The 25177-nt window shown below is 38.3% G+C and overlaps 1 long non-coding RNA gene across 2 annotated transcripts; it reads left to right on the plus strand.

Annotated features, from left to right (window-relative positions):
* The first annotated feature begins 1632 nt into the window (after positions 1-1632).
* On the plus strand, positions 1633-25164 carry LOC131828135 (uncharacterized). 2 transcript variants are annotated; one of them, XR_009352249.1, is made up of 4 exons: positions 1633-1702; positions 21350-21482; positions 22176-22328; positions 25056-25164. It is a non-coding gene; the product is annotated as an uncharacterized LOC131828135 (long non-coding RNA). The 2 variants fall into 2 exon arrangements; XR_009352250.1 differs by having other exon boundaries at positions 21350-21446.
* The last annotated feature ends 13 nt before the right edge of the window (positions 25165-25177 follow it).

The following is a 25177-nucleotide window of genomic DNA, read 5'->3' on the forward strand; positions in this document are numbered from 1 at the left end:
AATAGTCTTATCTCCTCTAAAGTATGGTTGTTGTAAAAGAATGTTTACTAGAGTACCTTAACGGCACACATTTCCCGCCCTCCACTCTACCCTCAATTATCTTCCATCTTCCCCCCCTGTGATTTTGGCTCAAGTCCTGATCATATTTTATGTGAGCTCTGCAATAGTCTTCTATTTGATTTCCCTGTTCGGTCTCGATCCTTTCAAGCTAACCTGTTCTCTGTTACTGGAATAGTACGATTTACAAAACATTATTTTGACAATTACTCACTGTTTAAAACCTTTCAAAGGCTTTTCTTGCCTACAATGAAATGTCTCGGTTCCTTAGTGGAGAATATAAGGTTACTTACTAACTGAATTTTGATTATTGAAATTCATGTCTCTGCCATACCCAGAATACTTTTTTTCTCCGGGCATTGAATTGGTTCTCCTCTTATAGTAAGTTTCTCAAAGTCAGGGTCTGGTATTACTCGTCTTCACACTCATATGTTTTACATAGTGTCTGACATAGAATAGCTACTTAATAAACATGTATTTAATTAATGAAGGCAAATAATCATAATTATCCATTTCATTATTCTGAATTTTATTACACTGGCTTTTCCTCAAGTAGGAGCTAGCATTATATATATATATATATATATATATATATATATGTCTATAGACATATATATATAAATTGATTTTTCCTAAAACATATATCCCTTCAAGAAATATTAGTATAGGAATACATAACATTGTGAGTTAGTTCCCCTATCCTAAAAATCAACACTGAAAATTAATAAAATTTGGAAGAGTAAAAAGAAATGACACCATACCCTTAAGAAATTTTCAATCTGCTAACAATCTCATAGCAGAGTTCTAACAAAATATCCTAAATGGCAAGGAATTATGTAGGAAGAGGGACTCATTCCGCATCTAATTTCATTCCTCATACATTTTAATAGAGATATGCTGCTGTTTTCACTGTCAGTTTCCTCTTGTCTCAGATTAATGATCCAGGGGTCTAATCATTTAGGGCATTAAGATCTTGATATTTAAGAGACACTCTTCTTCATTGTACCATGACTTAACTTTGCTTGCTGAACTGGATATGACAGAGTCAAATAATGCATTATGTATTGTGTTCTCCAACTGTCTCAGAACTCAGTTGCTCCCTCTGTCATGGTCGACCATCAGGAAGCATCGTCATGGCGGATGTTCAGAAAGCTCTTCCAGATGCACTTTGCATCTTCTTTCCCAAACATTCCTGTGCCTCAGTATTCCTCAGCCAGTATTTACCTGGCAGGGAAATGTCCCTCTCTTCTGTTTAACTGTATGAAGTGTTGCACAGCCATAAGGTGGTGTCATTCTTCTGTTCTCTGCCCTACATCTCTGCCTCTGACAGCTGGCTTTGGAGGGGCCTGGGAATTAGTTGCAGATGTTTATGTGACATGCAGTTCCTCAGGGCTCAGTTTGAAAACCAACATGTCTCCTCGGCAGTCAGGGAGAGATGTTTCTTGCAATTCCTTTTTTTACTGCCTTTCTTCCTGTTCGGTCACATTCTCCAGAATCATGGTTAGGTTTATGTCAGTTAATAATTTTTTTTTTTAACGCTTCCTTTTCTAATGTGAAACCTGACAGTACTCAGAACTCGAGCGTGGCCTTAGATGTGGGGAATCTGTGAACTGTGCAGTTTCTGACCCTCACTGAGTAAATTTGGGTAAGTCATTTGACTGAAGTCTCCGTTTCTTCATCTATCACATGGGTTTATTATCACCTGACAAAAGGAGTTTTTTTTTTTTTTTTAAGTTTCAGAAAGATTCTTTGTGAGCAAGTGCTTTGAAAGGTTGGAAGTGTTGCGCGGTATATTCTTGCTTGGTATTACAATGATGTATTTTTGGACCTTTCGTTATCAAATTTCTGTTAGCAATTATGTGGAGGAATCTTTGTTATATTGTAATAATTAGCCATTTCAGCTAATTCATCCAAACATCTGGTCAAATCCATTGCAGTGTTGTTTGGACGGCATTGATGAATAGGCCCGTGTAGAGAAAGTCCAAAATAGCCTGGAAACTTAACTTTGCGATTTAATAAAGAAGCTTCCTGTTTATCTCGTTAATGGCACCTGTATGACTCACTGCTGGGCCAGATGTTGTACCTCATCATTTCATAACGTGTCATTTCTGCACACTGACTTTCTTTTCATAGTTTCTGAAGCAAAATCTATTTCATCCCATCACCAGGATACCGTTGGTGACAGTTGCAACACCTGAATAGGTAGCTTTAGCTTTCACATGGACACAGAGACGGAAATATTCTTCCAGAAGGGAGCCAGCAAGGGAATGAAACATATGGCGGGAGTGGAAGAAGTAAAGACCAGCTTCTCTAACAAAAACCCTGCACATTTTGACAAGGCTTTCTGATGTTCTATCAAACCATCTGAGGGCTGAGAGGCTGGTAAATTCTCTGTCTCTAATCTGAACACTAAGATTTGCCTGAGGAAAGAACTTTCCTGTGTTCTTATCCAGAAAGCTGTTGGAAGTCAGTGAGTTCTTTATTACAGGATATGATAAAGAAGTGATTTGTAATGCTAGCTGCTCATCAGATTGGCCTGCATTGATGGTCAGGAACTGCCATCAACCCTGGTTTCTGCTGGCCACCCTTGAATATTTTAATTCAGTAGATCAAGGAGGGGGCTCAGGCATCTACATCTCAAAAGATGTTTCTGCCTTGCAAAAAGTGTTTCTGCCTTGCAAAAAGCTAGGGAGAAATGTAGTAGAGAATACAGTTATCTGATGAGTGATCCATCCAGCTCAAATCCCCTGCCAAGGCTGAGTTTATGTGAGTGTATGAGGATAAATCTTCATTCATTTGCATAAGCCCAAATTGGAATTTTTATGGGGACGAATAGGTGAGGTGACTGAGTGAAGTAGTCCTGTGAAATCTAATAGGCAGTGGTGGGGAATGGCTGATTGGAGAGTGAAGCTCAACTAAAAAACACATCTGTGGACAGATGTGGATCTTGCGTCTGCCATTCTAACTGAGTATCCATCTTCTAGGGTTGAGGGAGTTGGGGAGATTTGTCTCATGCCGGGAGTTTTCTTCAGCTTCTCCAGTGTGGTGTACTCAGTACTACTGTCTCTTAGAGGTTTTAGCAATGTTTAAAACATTAAATGTAAGAGGCATATCTCACAGAGTGCCCTTTACAGAGATGGAGGAGAGGGATATGATCAAAATGGATCCATTTTCTTCTCTTATCTCATGGCCAATCTGTTCCACCTGGCGACATATGCAAGCAAATTTGAGTTAGATGTGGATAAGTAGAATACGGGAACTTGACCTCCAGTTTATTTTGATTTCTTCTTCTGGGTCCATTCCTAATCCTGTAGGATGGTGGTGAGAAAAATGCCCATTAAAATGAGAGAAAGATAAATGAATAGGAAGTACTTTGAGAAGATTTAAAAAACGATTTTGCAGTGAAGAGTATTTTAGGGGCATCTGCTGAAAATGTTGCCTAACTGTGGTATCCGTTTTTTCACTTTGGGGCAATGAAATTTTATGAGTCACTAAATACATATTTTGACATCTGGCTTCACTGCTTTTTTTCTTGAATGCTGTAAATTCTCATCATAAGAATTTCCTTCTTGTCAGTCTTTTGATACTATACTTTCAGTCATTTTCTGGGTGATTTACAGATGGTTGTACCTAATTGCCTTAGCTCTGGGTTTCCTATGAATTCTGGGTGAGGATCAGGCATGAGGGCAAGGAATAGAAATGTCAAAATTTATGTGAGGGCTGGCTAAGTTTTGGCCTTCTTTAGCTGTGTAATTTTTATCCTTGTGCCTATATAATATAATGTAAATTTTTATATCTAGCATTATTCAGTCATGAGTCTTACAGATTTGAAGATTCTCTTGCCTTAAAATTTCATTCTGACACCTAGTCATAATTATAGCTACCAATTTTGGAACTCCAATCCATGTGAGACTCTGAAATGTTTTAATTTTGAATTTGTCTGGTGATTTTGTTTTGTAGAGACATTAATTTTACATTGACATAAGATAATGAAGGATCTTTTTATGAATAAATTTTGTGAAAATTCTAAACTGGGTATTTCTGATTAAAAAAGAGTTTTGATTTCTTTAGCTGAGGAAGTATGTCTAAGCTGTTTGGTGCATGGGGACCTGTGAAGAAGTAACGAGTAATCCTCTCCGTTAGACAACCTGTGGGGAGGTATGCAGGGCAGGGTGAGTTTGCAATTACATGTGTTGAGACATTTCAGATAATATGAAGTCCCAGCTCTCTAAGAATCACCTTGATGAGTGAAGCTGAGAATACGTCATGGAATCCCTGTATATGTATGTATACTTTTAGGAGATGAGCTCGGGATCCCTTTGGAGAACCTTAACATCTGATATGTTAACATCGAGCCCTGGTCGGTCATATTAATTCCTTAACTGATATTGCCTGATCTTAGAGTGTGAAAGAATGTGTTTTGGGTGATGTACTGGTTGCTTTTGCAAACAATACCCCTGGGGAGTGCGTGAAGGCAGAGTTAATTGCTGAAGCAAATCCCAAGAACTCTTGAGGACTACCATGCTCTTCAGGCTTTGGTGAGAGGCTGGGAATGAGGGGATCACCCTGCATTGCTAGCTTGTCCCAGTTAAGTTCGATTTCCAGTTGAGAACAATTAGGCATTTGTTTTAAAATCCGTGAAATGGCTTTCACCTTCTGTTTGGCTTGATTTGCTTTCACTTTGGACTTTGGAATTGGTGTGGAAGGTGAATGCAGCCCTGGAGAGGATCCCAGTGGCCCAGAAACTTCATTAGCTGCCCGAGGGCAGGCAGATCTTCAACCCGGTTGCCTCAGGGCAAATGACCAGTTTTGTTTTCTGGTCTTTCTTAAAGAGAACTGTTTTATTAGGTAGGCTGGCTTTGGCCTGGGTGGGTGAGTGAAACAGGGATCCAACTCTGAGGGGTAACGTTTGAGCTGCTTGAAGGAAGTTCCTTTTTTGGGGGGGGTCTCGTAGTCTATCTCCCCACCACTCACTGATTTGCACCTTCACTAACATCACATACATGAAGTTCATCAAATATGATGAAAATATTAGAATACATATTTATTTTACTGACTCTTGCTCTTGATCAGAGCTTACCCAGACAGCCACATCAGGGTAAGCACATTATTGATTACTTATGAGGACACCCTAGGCATTGTAATTACTAGCTTTTCTTCAAATCAAATAGGCCTAGTCATAGAACTGAAGAGATTAATATGAGCACGGGCAGCAAAAGAAAAAAACCCGGGAAGACCAACTTCAAATCTGATTAAAATGTCTAGTATACTGAAATTGAGGAGAAGATGTAAAATTAAGAAAGTTACAAGCAGGAAATGGCAAACACCAGCTGAGGCGATAGGGAATGCCATATGTTATATGTTCTTCATGCTTTTTTTTTTCTCTTGCTTTTTTCAAAAAAGACTATATATAAAATACACACATTATATATATACATGCATACATTACCCTGGCACATGTATCATTAAGGATCTCCTTGGAAAGGCAAGTTGATATATTTATTTTTTGGAATAAAAAATCCAAAGTTATTTTCTGCAGCATCAGGTTTGCATTTCTACCCATGACTCTATTCATTGTTAAAGATTTAAAATTCTAGTCAGTTTTCTTTTGGTTTTCCTGTTGGATTTTATCTGTCCAAGTTCTGAGCTCTGCTGTCTCTGTGTGTTTCTGTTGATGAGAATCCAAGGAATAGTTTTGGAGCCTGTTCCCATCTATTCTTCCCACAATATTTGTTTAACACGGGATAAACAACTGATTACAAAGGATAAACAACGATAGAAGAGTCTTAATCTTATTATTAGGGCCATGAAAATCTGGGCAGCGTTTATTACATGGAGACAAGTGTGAATTTTATTTTACTTTACAATGTGGAATTAATTTTGGATGTCAAAGTGAATTATCCCATTTACGTTCCCTCTTCAGATTTATTTTTAAAATTTGACATTTTCCTCCTGCAATTCACTTTTTAGGGCCCATCTACATATTTATATTCTTTCATTATACACTGCTATAAACAATAATCAGCAAAGCATCCAATAACAAGTCTAGAATTGCTAGTTGTTAAAAACATCAACAGCTTTTGCAAAAGGAGCAACTATTCATCCTAACAGTTCATCTATATTTCTCCAGGCCTTAGATGTCTTTGACCTCTGTCAAAGACAATTACGAAATTGTGTTTTGAAGAACTGTAGTGTCAGGAGGACATTTGAATGAGAAAATAAATTATAGAGAGTAAAGTACTCAGTAGATTTTGGAAGCAGGGAGATGAGAAAGAAAGAAGACATTTTGGAACTTTCATGTAAGATGCAAAGTGAAATAGAAATGTTCCTTTCTGTCATTCTCTTTCTTTGCTTCTTCCCTTTCCACCGAATCATCATGTTTGTTTCTTCCCTCTCCATCAAATCATGTCCAAGGCCAGTGAAACTCATCATCCAGAATGTCAGTGTCTCTTATTCAGAGTGATTCTGATAAATGCACTTAAGAAAATAAATATTCCCATTTCAACTTAATCATTTGGTGGGAACAACAGGGTAATATTCCACATTATCAACCATATCACTTTTCTCCTGAAAAAGTGACAGTAGAATTTTTGTACTTATAAATACTGATAAATGGTGTTTCTGTTACCTGTTCTGTTGTTGTTGTTGTTTTTTACAATGATATTTGCTTTTTGTCTGATGTTGAGGTACGAGTAGTCCAGAGAGAGAAAGATAGATGAAAAGATAGGCAAGAAGGAGGAAACATGAGAGAAGAATTTTATAATTTTGTTACTTTTCCAGAGAACTGGTATCTACTTCTTTTTTTAAATTTAAATAGTTACATTCATTTAATGGAAGGATGTTATTTTGCTGACACTAAATCACAACTTACAACATGAATCTGGAATGGACAATTATGACCCAGGTTCTTTTCATATTGGGAAGATTACTTATCTTGGGGCCAGAGTAGTTTGGGGGCATTGCTGACTTAAATTTTTCACCACTTTTCTTCTGTTGGAATTGTCACTGGCAACAGGACAAGGATATTGTCTTTCCTCGACCCCTTCTTTCTTTAGCTCTCTCATTCCTTGCTGCAGAATCAACAAAGAGAAGATAATTTACTAATATGACAACACATGAAAGCTATGTTCTAAGAGCTGTCAAGGTTAGCAGGAAGAGGTCATTGAAACAGTCTAAAGAATCTGAGCTATCTTAAAATCTCAAAGTAATACAGGATCTGAAAGATCCAACCCTGTCCCTCTGGTGTGGGGCATAGATCCAGACAGAAGACATAGGATAGAAAAAGACCAGAAGCTATAGGGGAAAAGAGAGAAGACCAGAGGGCCAAGATCCCAGGTGTCTACCTGGGTGGGCTTTGTGTGGACGGTGAGTGACTCAATGAAAAAAAGCCCAGACGTGTCATATGCCCAGACATGTCTCTGCATTCCTTTGATGGGTCCCAAATCAGTCTTTTAGGGTACATGCCTCCTTTCCCTTCTCTGAGGCTGGGGCAACTCAAGGCTTACACTTCCACAAACAGACTTCTATACTTCTATTCCACCGGCTCTCAACCCCAGTGCACATTCACTTGGCTCCCACCCCTACCCATTTAGTCTTGGATGATTAAAAGGGTGTGCCATGACACCCCCAAGATGGAAAACACAAACTTGGCATGGAACTCACATGGTGCTTGGTTACCTAATGACCCAGAATGTTTTCTTTTTAAAGATTTTATTTATTTATTTGTCAGAGAGAGATGTAGAACACAAGCAGGGGGAGAGGCAAGTAGAGGGGGAAACAGGTTCCCCGCTGAGCTGGCAGCTCGATGCGGAACTCAATTCCAGAACACTAGGATCATGACCCAAGCTGAAGGCAGCCATTTAACCAATTGGGCCACCCAGGCCTTCCTGACCCAGAATATGTTTATATTCATTGTGTCTTCTCTTTATTTTTTTACTGAAGTATAAAGAACAAACAATAAATAGTTATTTTTAGGTATACATCACAGTGATTTGATGGGATTATATATTATAAAATAATCCCCATTAGGGCACCTAGGTGGCTCAGCCAGTTCAACCGTTGACTCCTGATTTCGGCTCAGGTTATGATCTGAGGGTTGTGAGATCGAGCCCCAGGTTGGGGGAGTCTGGAGTCTGCTTGAGATTCTCTCTCTATCTCCCATTGCTCCTCTCCCTACTCACACTCTTTCTCCTTCCCTCTCAAAAAGATAAACAACCTCCCCCCCCAAAAAACCTGTAAGTCTAGTTATTATCTGTGGCCATACAAAGCTATTACAATACTACTAACTATATTCCCTATGCCACACATTATGCTGCATATGCCAATTCATGACTGACTTATTTATTTTATGACTGGAAGTTTGTACTTAATCCCCTTCACCTATTTTGCCCCCCCCCCCAACCTCTCCCCTCTGTGGTAATTGATAGTTTGTTTCCTGTATCTATGAGCCTGCTTCTGTTTCATTTTGTTTGTTCATTTGTTTTGTTTCTTAGAGCCCACATAGAAGTGAAATCATACAGTATGGGTCTTTTTCTCTCTGACTCACTTCACTTAGCATAATACCCTCTAGTTCCATCCATGTTGTTACAAAATGGCAAGATTTCATTTTTTAATGGCTGAGCAATATTCCATTGTATATATGGAAACTTCATCCATTCATCTGTCAATGGACATTTAGGGTGCTTCTATATCATGGCTGTTGTGAATAATGCTGCATTGAACATAGGAGTACATTTACTTTCTCAAATTAGTGGGTTTTTTTTCTTTCTTTCTTTCTTTCTTTCTTTGGATAAGTACCCAGCAGTAGAACTGCTGGATTATGTGGTACTTGTATTTTTTATTTTTTTGTGGAACTACCATACCATTTTCCACAATGGCTATACCAATTTCCTTTACTACCAATAGTGCCTAAGGGTTCCAGTTTCTCCATGTCCTTGCCAAAACTTCTTATCAACAGTACTTATTATTTTTTTCCTTCTGTTGATAGTCAATCTGACAGCTGTGAGGTGATATCTTATTGTGCTTTTCCCTGAACTTGAGCATCTTTTCATGTGCTTATTGGTCAGCTGTGTTTCTTTTTTGAAAAGTGATCATTTAAAAAATCAGGATGTTTGCTTTTTTGATATTAACTGGTGTAAATTCTTCATGTATTTTGGCTATTCACCCCATATCGGATATATGATTTGCAAGTATCTTCTCCCAGTTGGTAGGTTGCTGTTTCTTTTTTCTTTCATTCATTCATTCATTTTTTTTTTAAGATTTTATTTATTTATTTGACAGACAGATCACAAGTAGACAGAGAGGCAGGCAGAGAGAGAGAAGGGAGGAAGCAGGCTCCCTGCTGAGCAGAGAGCCTGATGCAGGGCTGACCTGAACCAAAGGTAGAGGCTTTAACCCACTGAGCCACTGAGCCACCCAGGTATCCCAGTAGGTTGCTGTTTCCTTTAATTGGTGGTTTCTTTTGCTGTGCAAAAGCTTTTTAGTTTGATATAATCCCATTTGTTTATTTCAGCTTTTGCTACCCTTGGCTATGGAGAGCAAGCCAAAGAAATATTTCTAAGACCAATGTCAAAGAGGTTACTGCCTATGTTTTCTTCAAGGAGTTTCATTCTTTTGCATGTAACTATCCAGTTTTCCTTACACCACATATTGAAAAGACTGACTTTCCCTATTGTATATTCTTGCCTCCTATGTCATAGATTAGTTGACCACAAAGTGGGCTCTCTGTTCTATTCCATTGACCTATGTGTCTGTTTTTGTGACAGTACCATACTGTTTTGACTACTTTAGCTTTGTAGTATAGTTTGAAATCAAGGAGAGTGACACCTCCAGCTTTTTTGTTCCTTTTTAAGATTGCTTTGGCTATTTGGGGTCTTTTGTGGCTCCCTATGTACTTTAGGACTATTTGTTCTAGCTCTATGGAAAAGTGTCATTGTATTTTCGTAGGGATTACATTAAATCTGTAGATTCTTTGGGTAGTATGGACATTTTAACAAAATGAGGTCTTTTGATCCTTGAGCATGATATATTTTTCCATTTATTTATGTCATCTTCAATTTCTTTCAGCAATGTCTTATAATTTCCAGAGTACAAGTGTTTTTTTTTTTTTTTTTTTTACCTCCTTGGTTAAATATATTCCTTAGTATTATTTTTTGATGCAATTGTACATGGGATTGTTTTCTTAATTTCTCTGATAGCTTGTTATTAGTGTATAGAAAGGCAACTGACCTACAGTGTTTTTTTGGTTTTGTTTGTTTTTTAAGTTTGCTCTCATTGGTTTCTCTCTGTTGTACACACTCCTGAACAGAGTTAATCCCTGTGAATGAGGTGTTACCTTATGATAAGATGCATGTATTCCTGGGCAAATCCGATCTCTTCCAAAATATTTCAGTTTATCCTGTCAGTCTCTGTGGTTTAACTATTCAGAACTGATTTTTCTGGTCTTCAGAAATGTCCTATTGAAATGTAAATATACTGGGGAAGATAAAGTCTTAAGCTTCCAACAGTGGAAAGCCGGGTGGGTGGGCGGGGGTGGACTGACTTGAGTGGGATGAAACTGGCTTAAATGGCATAAAGGCTAAGTGTGAGAATAAAAGGGACAACAGTGTTCCCAAAGGGTTGTTGATGAGGAGAGGTGAGAACTTGTTCTGAAAACAGGGAGAGTCGTAATTTGCCGTGTAAAGAACTAACTAGTTAGCAGTTCAAGATAGCTTCTGTTCTAGAATTGAACAGACAAGCTGCTTAAAATGACCTCTTTGGTGGGGGCAGGTTGAAAAATTTCATATTGTTCATCATCTTACTGAGAGTCATATACAAACAGGCTTCCTTTCTATTCGGAAGCAAAGACAACAGAGGGTTGTGACAGAAGCACACTGGAATTGTGACCATGTGTGAAACCCAAATATAGGCCGAAACAACATTTCTACCTGCCCTGCAGGAGCTAAGACATTTGGTGAATTACTTTCTTAAAGGTAAAATAAATTATAGAAAATTCAGTAAATATAAAGAAAAAAAAATTCCGTGTGGCTTCATCTTCCAAATACAACTAAGATAATATTTTAGGATATTTATTTCTAGTCTTTTTTCTTTTAGATTAATAATGCTTCTTATCTTATGAAGGAAATAGCCCGTTGCAGGAAGTTGAGATAGTTGGGAAGGTGTAAAGAGAAATATCACCATAAACCCTGCTATCAGAAATGGCCATTATGAGCTTGTGGGTGAATTTCCTTTCTGTGTTAATAAACAAAAAAAAAATTTAAGGGTGTATAATGTGATATGGTATGCTATTGGCTGACCTCAAAATTTATTCTGCTCTTCTCCCTGGATACATGGCCATTCAACTAAAATCCACATTTCCCAGGTTCCCTTGAGGCTGGGTGTGGCTATGTGACAAACTTCTTACCAATAACACATGAATAGAAATCAGATGTGCAACTTCTACTAATTTTTTGTAAGGGTTGCAGGGGATCTGCTTCTCTGTTTCCTTACCATTCACCGGGCGTGACTATTAAGAGAGAGCAGGAGTTCCCGGCTGAGTAGGAAATGACATGTGCGCTCACCCCAGCTTGAGTCCTGCCCATACTCTTCATCTTAGAGAACCCATGTGCCTTTTATAAATATTTTTATGAATATTCTATACATTTATAAATACTCTGAATATTTTAAAAAATACCCCACATTGGTGTTGGCATAAATCTCTGTAATGTTACTCTTGGATATATGCTCTTTAACATTTATATAATAATTTATCATAAGGGTAAACATTTATTGGACATTTTAGTTATTTTTAATTTTTATCATTAGAGATAATTTTATATATATATATATATATTTTTTTTTTTTTTTAACTTTCACTTACTAATTTTGTACTTTGGATAAACTGCTAGAAGTAGAATTACCAGGTCAAAGGGCATGTACATTTTAAAAACTCTTGACATACTTCGGGGTTAATAAACTGTGACCACAACTGTGAGGTACTGGGAATGGATCTGTGAGTCTCTTCCTAAAAGATAAATTATACATATGGCAGCAAGGGAAGGGATCATGTCATGTTTGTACAAGGATCATGAAAAGTCCCTCATTATCAAGAAATTATGCTTGTTTACTCTCTAATGTTCCTATTAGAGAGTAGAGTGGCACTTGTCTTTCAGTGTTTTGAATAAATAAGTGAAGAAATTTGAGATTGATATCAACATGTCTCTTAGAAAGAATCTTTCCCCAATTTGAAACAATTGTCCACTTACCACCTTGGGGCTTGGCTATAGTCTGGTATCAAATTATTTCCTGGTAGCCATTTTGAAGACCGAGAGTAGCAGTCCATAAGGGAGCTTAGACTCAAAGTACCCCATCTTCAGTAGAGGCTTGGAAGATGTGTGATATTATTTGAATGCTGTATGTATTAGGGAAAAAGAGGAGAATAGAAGCATTTGGCTTAAAGCTGTCTTACTGATGAGAAAGCCTAAGTAAAACTTAGGTCAGTGGGGGAACCCATCCTAGTTCTGGCAGCTTATACAACATTAGCAACTGTGTGGAGGTTTCAATTTAGTAGACAAAACCTAAAGCCTGGGGAAGGGCATAACTGCTTCCTTTACATAGATGTGCCAGTTGCTCCAACTCGAAATTCTCCCCCTATTTTAGATTATGTTTGCAGAAAGACCTTCAATGCAGATTTCATGGTGGGAAGTTTTTTCAACCACACTTCACAAAAAAAACCTTTTTTTCATTTTTATTTTTTTCTAACAAAAGTTCTGGTTAGTAAGACAGTATTATTCCAGTTGCTATAAATGCTATCCATAGCAAGCAAGGAGACAACTTTCTAGCAGGGTTGCAAGTCCTGTGAAATGTATACCAGACCTAGATAGTAGTGTGAAAGTCAAATTCTCCATATCTTCCACTCCAGCTTGGCTTATGCCATTCTGAATCCATAGGCTAGCCCATCTACTTGCACTTTGCTGTAGAAAGCAAGGCAATGATCTTGGTTTCTTGCATTGGATGTAATTAAGATGTAGTTAGCCCTATGTTTTTGAATGGCAAATGTAATTATCATTACCTGTTCCTTCCTTCATCCAGTTGTGCCACCCACCAGCATTGTAGTGACAATATACCCAGATATCCCCACTGCCTATATATAGTTTAGCTAAGAGCTGATCTCAATAAACGGTCTTGCTTGCTAGCCATTGGAGGAGTAATTATATCACATGCTTGGACAGGCCAGTAAATAACTGGCCAGGTTCAGTTTTGAGTGACAGCCCTGCTGTTCTACAGAAACTATAAAAATAAAGAAAACTAATTAGAGTCCATGGTCAGGGTCTATAGTCTGTATGACCTCACTATCAGGTACTAGCCCCTCATTTTCCATTTCCCGCTGCATTCCTGAGGTCAGACATCATGCAAAATGATATTGAAGTTTTTCTTGGAGTAGGGATATGGAAGGAACCAAGAAAATTGTAAAGCAAAGGAGTAATAATGGGAGGTAGAGTCAGGAGCAGGGAACAACTCACCAAAAAATATATATTATAAGGCTATAACAGTTTAAGAACTTTGAAACTAGACAGACTGATGGAATAGAAATGGGAGTGCAAAAGTGAACCCAGATGTATTGAGAATTTAGTATGTTGGCATTTCAAGTTAGAGGAGCAAATACCTATTTTCAGCAAAAATGTTGGGGCTCTGACTAGCCATCTGAAAAATATGAAGTTGCATCCCTTACTCCATAGCTGAAATAAACTACAGACAAATAAAATATTCAATGTAAAAAATAAAATTGTAAGAACACTGACAAAAACATGGGCATTTAAAAGAATCTTGGAACCGAGAGGGCTTTTCTCAGTATGACACAAAATCTAGAAATTGTAAAGGAAAACATTTATACACTTGACTAGTAAAAATTTAAGACTTTTGGATAGAAAAAATGCATACTATTAATAAACTTAAGAGGTAAATATTGGAAAAACATAACCAGCAAATGTGGCAAATAAAGAACTGATCCTTCAATATACAAAGAACACTTACAAATCAATAAGAAAAATATGAATAACCCAATAGAAAAGTAGGCGATAGATACGAGTCGCTGAAAGTCACCTGGGATGGTTGAAATGGGATTAGAATAGGGTGGAAGAGTCTTTGAAACAGATTGGTGGGACCCAGGGTGGGGCTGCTGGACTTGTGGGAATCATATGGAGAATAGCAGAGTCACCATCTTCCGACAGCTGAATACTGCCAGTCGCAAGCAGCAGGGACTCCCATGGGAGCTCAGCCAGTGCAGACCATCTGTCACCATCCAGAGAACACCACCAATAGCCTGTGCTGAGAGACTGTTCGGCTGTTTCTGTATTATCGCTCTGGTGAGTGTCTTGCACAGAAAGTTGCCTGCACATGGCTTCTGCATTATTCAACAGATGTGACCCCCAGCTGTAACTTGATACTTTGTCCAGCTCCATCTTCTTGTCCCATGTGGTTTCCTCCCTCCTAGAATTGTAGTTTAAGGTCTTTGGGATTCAGGGAACACTGGAAGTAAGGAAGGAAAAGCCCAGCATGTGTATTTAGGCAGGCCAGGCCAATGATACAGCACAGCCTTTTTACATATATGTTTGTTTATACAAATATACTCTTTCTGGAATTACACACATAAAAAAAACTGAAGGGAGGGGTGTTCTATAAGATGGAATTTATAATGATCAAGGTACATTATCTTATAATAAAAATTATTGAATTAACAAGGAATGCCCCTTTCAATTCCATTTTAATCAATTTTAGGAATCGTTGGAGTGCCTGGGTGGCTCACTTGGTTAAGTGTCTGCCTTTTAGTTCAGGTCATGATCTCAGGGTCTTGGGATCAAGTCCTGCATGGGGCTCCCTGCTTAGGGGGGAGTCTGTCTCTCCCACTCCCTCTATCCATCTCCCCTATCCCCCTGCCCCCTGGCTCGTGCTCTTTCTCTTAAATAAATAAATAAACGGAATCCTAAAAAACAATAAAGTTTAGGAACTGTCATAGAAATGAATATTACCTTTCATTAGATCGATTTAATTATTCCTATGTCCTGAAGGTTTGAAGATACTTCAGGGTCACAAGGTTGAAGTCATGACACATATTCGTAAGAATTAAGTCACCAAATGCTCTTTACAAAGTTGAAGCCACTTTGCATTCTTCAAGGTCAGCTACATGATAAACAGAAGGATTTGGTTTGAGCACCTCGCCCTGTAGGTCTTTCTCCTTCTAGTTGAAGGATTATGAGACCTAACCTCTTTTCAGTCTCAGCTTTCTCATCTGTTAAGGGAGAATTATAATATTAATCCTTGTTTCTCTGAGTTGCTATGAGGGCTAAAAGAGATGATACACGAAAGCATTCTATAAGCTGCAAAGTGTATTTAACTACCAATCATTAATAATGACAATGCCTTAGGAATCATACAAATGGAAGTTTTTATTATTATTCAGAGTGTAAGTACAGGAAGTTGTACTCTGGCTTATTATATCATCTATTGTATGAATTATTTGATGGGGACAAAAAAGGTCTTTCTACAGATGAATGCCTGGTGTGAGCCAAGTCAGAGCTCTCTATAGAGATCCCATTGGGTCCAGGTTGAGGTTATGGAATCAAGGATTTGAGGACCAAGGTAAGAAACTATCAAAGTGAAAGCAGATAAGGCTAAGTAGTAGGAGAGGAGGGTGGGACTGTTCTCTTCTCTTTCATCACCAAGAAGTGTCCAGTGCTGGTCCCAAGGACGTAAGACAAAAGCTGCTTCTAAAGGGATTGACTCACACAAGTAGGAGCCAGTGTCTGAAGCATTTGCGTCTTTAAGAGCCTGGTGGTATCAAACCAGCCACTCGTCCTAGATGGGCAGCTTGGCTGAGCTGAGAGTTTGTGCGGATTACCAGTCCAGTAGGTAAAAGGTACCTAAGGAGTATTCACTGGATCCTAAATGAGGCATTGTATTTTTAGTGATGACTTGAATGTGCAAACATCCAAGGATGAGCTAGTAGAACGATTTGAGGACTTCTGCATCTATTTTAATTTGAAAAATTGAAATAAAAGTGTTAATAAATAAATATTGAAATAAAATATTAATTTTGTTGGTGCTCAAAAAGAAATCCCGGGTTTGTGTAGCATTTGTCAATTTCCATTGTATACTCTCACCACAGGCAATTTCAAGCTAGCAATGTGACATTACTAAACATGGGGTTGGGAAGAGATGCACACAATCAGCTATTGTGATGTGAACTGTTGCAACTAACTTGAGCAATCTCTGGAGAGATCTTGAAATCATCATGTTGAGCAAAGGAAGTGAGAATATACACTGTATTATCTCATCTAGATGAAATTCAAGATATCATATTGCATATAGCAGGTGTGTTCCTTTTGATTGCTGAGTAGTATTTCTTTGTATGAACATACAACCATATGTTCATCCATTCACACCTGTTGATGAACATTTGTCTTGTTTTGAGTTTCTAGCTATTTTAAATAAAGTTACTATGAACATTCTTGCACAAAAACTGCTATGAAATTCTTGTTACAACTTCTTTTATGGACATATATTTTCATTTATCTTGGGTAAATACTTAGGAGTGGAATTCTTGGGCCATAGGTACATATGCATTTCATGTAACAAAAAACTTGACATCATGGAGGCATAAAGTATCCAAACTGATAAAAACAAATGTGAAACCAAGGATGTCCAATGTCTTCTCTTTAACCTAGTTTCAATGCTACTGGTATACACCCTACCTGAGTTTAGAAGAGAGAAAGTCATGATAGTTTGTTCATTCAATTATTAGTTCACTAAAAAATATTATTGAACATCTAGTATGTGCCAGGCACTGCGGTGTGCACAGGGAATACAATGGTAAATAGCTCATGGTCCCTGACCTTAAAGAACTTACAGTCCATTGAGTATCAAGTCTCTTTCAACTTCTGGGTTTCTACCACATTTTTCATCTGTATAAGGAATGATTATAAAGTTATAATTGGTTAATGGGACAGAGGGTTTCATGAAGAGTGACCCTTGACCACAAAATTCAGCCAGGTTTGGGAACTGTCAAGAATGTTGACTTGGACTTGCCTAAGGTAACTTTTACATTGTATTATTATACAACCAGCAAACAGAAGTGTGCCTGAAGTTTGGTGGTCTCAGCAGTCTTGGCAGAGAGAAGACCCCAGTCAAAGTAGCCTACAGCTTAGGTTCTTTGCCCCAATTTATGATGGCATTGAAGGATGACCTCAAGAAAAGAGTTATGGCTCCACTCTTCCCCATATAAAGCCAAGTCTCGCTGTGCCATAGTTACCTACTTCTGTGGTTTATTTCTAATTTTGTCACTGAGCCTACTGAAAGTTTCCTTGCAGGAGACCCCATATGGCATTGTTGAGTTTGCCAACACAAAGAAAGTATTTGTTCCTTATAACACTCGATCTCTTATTGGAGAGAGTATGATGGGTGTTATATCCTCCTGCTGGGCAGAGGCAAATAAGTGGTGAGAAAATATCCCCCAAATATTTGTGATGCTGCTGCAAAATTATCATCTCCATTTTGAAGATGAGGACAGTGAGGCTGAGACTTATCCAGCAAGGGTGCTATGCAACTTGAACTTGGATCTATGTGGTTACAAGGTTGGACACCTTCCTGACTCCTTGTTGGGTAACATATTGAGAGCTAAGGAGATAGGGAGTTTTGTGTCTTCTAGGAAGCCCAATGGCTAAAAGTTAACTGTTTGTCCCTTTGGAATTCCAGTAATACTAGGCTAAAATGACCAGAAGTGGAGTTAGCCCTCAGAAGTTTTTGCCCCATTAAAGGTCATTTATTAAAGGCTTGTCTATGTTTTTCTTATTTTAGTTCTGCCCGCAAAATGGACAAAGCCTACTTGCCTATTTGCCTACTTAACAAAGTTGCTGAGGGCTGTCCCTTGTTACCAACTGTCAGTACAAATCCTAACTGGTGGGGATACCAAGGTGTAAATGGTTCTTTGTTACAAATTAGTCATAAATGGTTATGCATGGTTATCACGTTGCCTGGGTTTTCGTCTGGAGGAAGCTCTGTGTGGGCCTCTGCGTTTGAAGAGAGACTTGGGTAGCTTTTACTTGGATAGTGCATGGAGGAAGGTGCCTTGGTAGGAAAACTCTGCTCTGAGGCATAGCTCTCTGTGCCAGAATTTCCTGCTAATGTATTGTTGGGAAAAAAAGCTGTGTGGTTTCTTTTTTTCCCCCCTTAAACAAAGCTTTATCTGTAATCACAAACCAGTTGGAGGAAAAGAAAAAAACCGTGTAGAATTGCATTCAAACACCAGCAGTTATTTTGAAGCCAAATGATTGACTGAACTTAGCATTTTTCCGCAGCAACAAGTTCTAGTGTGAAAATAAAACCTCAGAGAAGAGCAGCAAGTTCAAGCAGCACAAAGCAAAGCAGAGAAGCGTACTTTTATTTGGTGAGTTTTAACTGCTCAGTTCAGGCGGTTCTGGGACAGACCTTTTGAGTCTGTATCTTATTTTACATTTACCAAAACACAGATGTGAGGCATTTTGGAGTTAAAATATGAATTATGTTAATCTGCATGCTTAGCCACTGCTGGAAGGTGGCTTTTTCTTGCTCTTTAATCTTTTCCGGATAGAGTCCAAGAAAATACAAGGGGACGGATTCACCACGTTTATTCCCATTGCACAGAAAGCACCTTGCTTGTTTACTTAGTAGGTCTGCAGCAATTCCATGTTTTCTTATCTCATTTCTTCCTTGGTAATTAGCATACTTTTTTTTTTTTTTTCCTTAGAGGAGCATATGGCATCCTTACTTGTAAACAAACCCAGCGAACCTCCACGAACCGCTTTCCGTGTTGTGGAGGTCTGAACGGAGCTGTAATTTTGTTGAGTCGTAATCATGGAAGCACAATGCAGTCCCAGAGATCACAGAATTGAACACGTAGGCATAATAGCGAAGTCACAAGGAACTGGAATAACTGGGTTTTGTGTTGCCAGATGATTCAGAGTACGCACAATGTGTAAGATGAAAAAATGAAATGAGGAGACCTGATGGCAGCAGCCTCAGCCTTCCGACAAAGCCGGGAAACATGAAAACGCTACAATTAAGAGCTGCTGTGTTTGAACTACAAATCTGGGTTCAGTGACTCTCCAAGGAAGCTGAAGTTGTTTTTTAAGCGAAACAGATTTTAGCTAGTGAGATTCCTATTGTCTGAGTTAAGAGACAAGACTACACATGATTTTTAACTACCTGCTTTGTCATAACTCAGTAGGAAAGGGGTGGCTATATATGGTTACTTTTTCTAGTCTTGTGTCTGAAATTTGGCTTGACATTCACTGTCTTCAACATGCTCATCACAATTGCAAGACACAAACGACATTTACCTACTTCATAAATGTGTAGGTGAAAATGCTGTCATTCTAAGTTAAAACAACAACTACAATACTGAAAAATTCTGGTCTTTAGTAGGAAAGGCCAGTTGTTCAGAAATCGTGGTGAATATATATAATATTCATAACTATAAATATATAATATTTATAAATTGGCCATGAGAAAAATCCTAACAGGATAATTCAAATATATAATTTTGGGGGGGGGGGTTCCTGTGACACTCAAGGAGAAAGCATAGCGCTAGGCCAAGTGAAGAGGTTGAGCAGATGCTTATCTTTTTGCCAACGGAATCATTCTAGCACTTTGAAGCTGCGTTCTTATGGTACCCTAGATAAGATATATAAGACAGAGAGAAAATGTGAATTGTCCTTGTCAAAGAATAGAGGGAGGACAGGATGTGATGTTCAGGAGGGTCCAGAGATCCTCCCTTACCCTCCTCTCTTGGCCAACCAGCCCTTGAAGCTGCCATGTGCTAGGCTTTTCAAAACCCTTCACAGAAATAACAGAGCCCAGAGGATTCACATTAATTTACAGCCATACATCTTAACTGATTTAGCATCTTAGGGGGAGAGGTAATTCTAGGCCCTTTCAGGACTTCTGCGCTAAGTGGTTTTAGAGTAGGCTGAGAAAAACAAACAAACAAACAAACAAACAAAAAACAAGAGACATTATGAGGTGTGTTAGAATTCCTGGGGGTAACATCAGACCCCCCAAGTAGGGAAGTGAGGATTCAGGTTGGGATATGACAAACACCGCAGCTGGTATCCCACAAAGAAAAGTCTAAAATAGTTGGGTCTCCGGTGTGGGCAGGCTGTGGGAAATTTATTTCATTGATTGTACCCATAATTTCTGGCTCTCTATTACTCAAATAAGCACAGTAATCCCAAATGTATATAATAATTCCCTGAGACAAATCTTGTATTGGAGGTCTTAGCCTTGGGTACATACTGGATTCAGCTGGGGAGCCCAACAAAAATACCGATATTTCCGTCATACTTTCAAAAATGCTGATTTAATTGGTTAGGGGTTTTGGAAATACTTTTCTAGGCCCGAGATGGAGCAGCTTTTGCCCAGGGTGCTTTGTGAGGAAAATAAAAGATAGATAACTTTCAAGTCCCTGTAAATGAGTTGCTTGGCCAGAAACAGAATATCCAGTCAGCTAGTTCCCCAATGCCAAGCCAATCCTGGACCTTCTCATTCCAAACGAGGTTGACTGCCCCCAGCCAATCTGAGAGTTTTACATTTTCCTCTTCCTGTTTATTATTCTTTATCCTAAAAAATACTTCCTGCCTTCTGCTCTATCTTTTACCTCTCTAAAAGGGGCTGGTCAGCCTCATGAAGTATTAGATAAAGTTTGTATTAATTAAATATATGCATGAATATATGTATAATGTGTGTATTTTATATTTAAGTGAGAACCACTGCCTATAACCTTCATTGAGTCTGTTTAGGTAAAAATATTGAAATTCATCTTCTCTGAGAAGGTAAAAAAAAAAAAATCACATTTAATTTTGCACTAGTATTTCAGGGTTCGATGGCTATCAAGGTTTAAGATTGAGCAATGCACATCTGAGACATATTTAACAACTGGGGTCAGGTTCCCTTTAAGATCCATTCTGGGCAGCCTCAGCATGATGAACTTTGCTGCCCTTTACCCCAAACTCTTGCTGTAATCCTATGTTCGCTCTTAGCCATTATAAGACACTTGGTGATTGCATATCTGTTTGCTTATTATGAATAAGTTGTGGGCAAATCAGAGGTTTTTTGAGGCCGAAGATAGCCATAGTACCCTATTATCTATAATTTGGTACTTCTGAATCATTTGGGGTTTTTTTTGGGGGGGGGGTTGTTAATACTTTGCTTCTCCTTTTCTAGATAAATAATATCTTGCTAAAAATCTGTCAACCAAGCATAGCTGAGCTATTTTGTTCAACAGATACAATGCCTCTTAGGATTTAGATATGGATGAACTAAAAGCTTGGAAAATCTGGAAAGAAGAGAAATGGCCGGAAAACACTTCTGGTTGCCCCTAGGTAATGGTGACACAAAGGGGAAGAAGTAAAGTTAAGGTACTTTTGGTTGTACTATCAAATCCTCTTTAATGTTTATAGACATTGTTGTGTGATAATTTTTAAGGGATTTTGTTATGGTTTTATATCATTTTCCCTCATTCCAGGCTAGTTTAAATGGCCTTAGGACTCTTACTGCCAGTAGAGGCCCAGCCTCCTCAAGGCTGTGATTATGAATTCCCTCCTAGGATTATTTACATTAGTGGCAGATGTAAGGAGTAAGGCTAATATTAGGTGGAATAAATGAGGTTGGGGTGGAGATTTTGGGGTCTATCCATATCCCCAAGGTGGCTGACCAGACCATTACTTCTAAGTTTGGCCCTGTCTAAGCTTCAGAATCTGTTTGCAGAGGAAGGGTACTAGTTTGTCAAAGAAAGAAAAATTTACTTAAAGAAGACTATCATGTCATGTTCTTAGAACAGATTCTATAACAATATTTACTGACACCATTAGACTGTTTGCAAAAGTCTTGTTTTACCTATAAAAAATATGTTGTTATTATTCTCCTTAGTGAAAGGAACTATGGAGAAGACTAAAACTTTAGTCTTTAGTACAGTCTTGTCATTAGGACAGAGAAAACCAAGGCTGGAGGAAGTTAGATTGCCAGACTCGACACTGAGTTTAGTTGGTAAAAGAGCTTAGACTAGAGCCTGTCTCTTCAGCCCCAAATTTATGGCTCTTTCTTCTTCCCAGGTGGTTGTACCTTCAGAATGAAATGAAGAACCTCATTTGTCAACCTCAGAGTACAAGAAAGTGGATTAGGAAGTATGAAAACATTAAAGAAGTCGTGTTCTAATGGTATTTATTAGAGAAGTAAACCACAAGTCATTTACTCTGAACTAGATGGTATGTAAATTAGTGGTGAGAGTATAGATTTGTATAGACTTCATGATAATAAGCATTTGGCAATACGCACCAAAACTTTTAAAAGGGTCACCTCCTTTGACCCAGTAATTCAACTTTTGAGGATTTTGTAATCAAAGTCACAAAGACTTATAGTCATGGATATTCACCCAACATTTATTTATATTATAGAAAAAAAAAAAAAAGGAAATTACCTGTCCACAGAAACAGGATTGCTTGGTAAAATACAATTTTTCATTATATAATATGATGCAATAAAAGTCAGCCATTAAAAAAATCATGCTCTTGAAGTATTCTTAAAGATATGGCAAGATGATCATGATAAATGGTAAATAAAAATCAGGCTTCCAAAATATTTTGCAGTATATAATCCTGATTTTTAAGAAAACAAGACATCTATATCTTACACAGACACAAAAAAGATGATAAAGAGCAAAATGTTAACCATTGTTATCTCTGGGTGATATCATTATGATTCAGTTTTACTTTTTTTTTAATACATTTCCGTATTTTCCAAATTTCTACCAGGAACCTATATAACATGCATTATGCAAGATTATACAAAACAAATATATTACTGAAAATAGAATTTGGATGAATCTTAAAAAGGATTTATATCCATGTTTTTTAGACAGAAGACCATTTGTTTCTGGGGAATAAGACCTAGACTTCCTGCCCTCCAGAGACACTTGGGAAGAGGGACAAGAGGCCTTGTTATAAAAGACAGGCCTGACAGGAATACTCTAAGCCCAAAATAAGTGAGGCTGTCTGGGCCCAGTGTGGAAGAGTGAACATTTTAAAAGTGCGTAGGGGTAGGAACATCTGAACCTAAGACAGAAAGCAAAGTTGAAAAAGCATTAAGTTTAGATGCTAAGCATTATTTCTAAGCTACTAGCCCTGGTGTCTAAGGCTACACATTTCTGAAGTTTACAGAGAGCCTTTAAATGTCAGCATCATTTTTAGCCCAGAGCTCTTTTCTTACACAACATCTAAAAATATCTATTAGTTTAAATTGTCAGCATGCAAAACATTTGCTATGACTTTTCTCATCATATCACTCAAATCATGTCAGAGCTAGAAATAAAAGAAAATGCCTGGATAATTTGGCAATTACTAGCAGTATTTGATGAGATTTTTTCATTGGGGATATTTAATAGCAATTCAATAATGTTGTTTACAGTCAAAGGACGTCTAACCAAATAGGACTATCTACTGTACATTTCTACTTAGATATCCCATAAGCAGTTCAAACTCATAATGACTGAAAATAAACTCATAATCTCTCCCCACACTTGTTTTACCCCCTTGGGTTCCCTATTTCTGTCAATAGTACCAGCATTCATTTAGTTGCCTAGACCATAAACTCAAATCACCCTCTAATTTCCAGATTTCTGGGCTGGATAACTGCAAAAACATCTAAATGATCTCTAAATCTAGGCTTGACCCTTCCCAATCCATTCTCTACTCTGCAGATGGACTAATTGCTCTAAAAAGGAAACTGGATTATATTATTTCTTGATTATAACTCTTTACTGGATTCCTAATTTCTTCAGGATCAAATGTAAGCTTCTTAGCATGGCCTTCAAGGCCCTACATGATCTCTATTCTGTTTACATCTTTAGCCTTTACACTTCTTGGCTCCCCAGATATGCCAACCTCTTGATTGCCACGGACTGCCTCCTTCTCAAATTTCAGGACCTAGCTTGGATGTTGCCTTCTTTGGTACTCAAGGCTGATTAAGTGTCCCACCCAAGTAGCTTCCTGGGCTCCATGATGTAGTTGTCTCTTCACTTCTGTGTCTTCTCTGTTAAAACTGCAAGTTCCTAGAGGAGAGAGGGAAGGTCCTGTCCACTGTTATAACTTCAGCATCTATCACAGTGTCTTTAGTAACTATCTTTAGTTAAAAAGGAATCCTCCCTCTTCTCATGCCATTTTCAGCAATGAAGGATTGCCTAACCAACATTCATGCTACACACCCCACCCTCATCCCCCCGGGCCCCCGCCAATCTTCCTTTTCCACAGAAGAACCTAGATTGTATTTACATATCTGTCTTCCAAGGATGTCAGGGGGAAGCTTACCCCGGCCATACTGTCTATGATAACTATGTTAATCTCCTTCCTCTTGCATTGGGTTCATACTGGCCACATGATTCCATTCTGGCCAACAAGGTTTGAGTGGTCTGACAAGGTCTGACAAGGGCTTCTGTGAAAGGTGTCTAATAAAGAGGCATAGGAAGAGGTGGCCCATGTTACTCCTCTTGACGTTTTTATGACTAAAGCCACTGCAGCCCTCTGGTTCCCATGAACAGCCATGAACCAGCCTGGAAACTGAGGTGGTGACAATGGCTGAGTGGGGAAGTGGAATGGGCATGAACACTTTTGACATAACTGAGCCACTAATCAGACCACTTCGAGCCCGCCCAAGGTCCACACTTCCATGGGGTCATAAATCTCCTCATTGTTCAATTAATTTTGAGTTAGTGATCTCTCTTATTTACAGACAAATATATATAAAAGTGATTCAAAGACAAATTGTAAGTAGGCCTTGTTCTACTGAGAATTATTATCCTGGTATAAAAAAATGGGCTTTTTTCTCCTGAGAAGTGTAAAACTGGACTTACTATAATTGTGTAACAGATTTGGAACAGCAAATTAATATCTCCTTACATTGACATATTTATTATTTATATGTCTTTATTGGGTTGTTAGGTGGTTCATGCAGTGACCAAAGGAAAATATGACACTTGATTTTCTGGAATCGGAAACAACAGAGAAATCAGACTTTGCATTTTAAGTGGCTGAAGTCAGTATCAACAGAGTTGAATAACCCA

This window comes from Mustela lutreola, chromosome 3 (assembly GCF_030435805.1).
Source record: "Mustela lutreola isolate mMusLut2 chromosome 3, mMusLut2.pri, whole genome shotgun sequence".
Lineage (NCBI taxonomy): Eukaryota > Metazoa > Chordata > Mammalia > Carnivora > Mustelidae > Mustela > Mustela lutreola.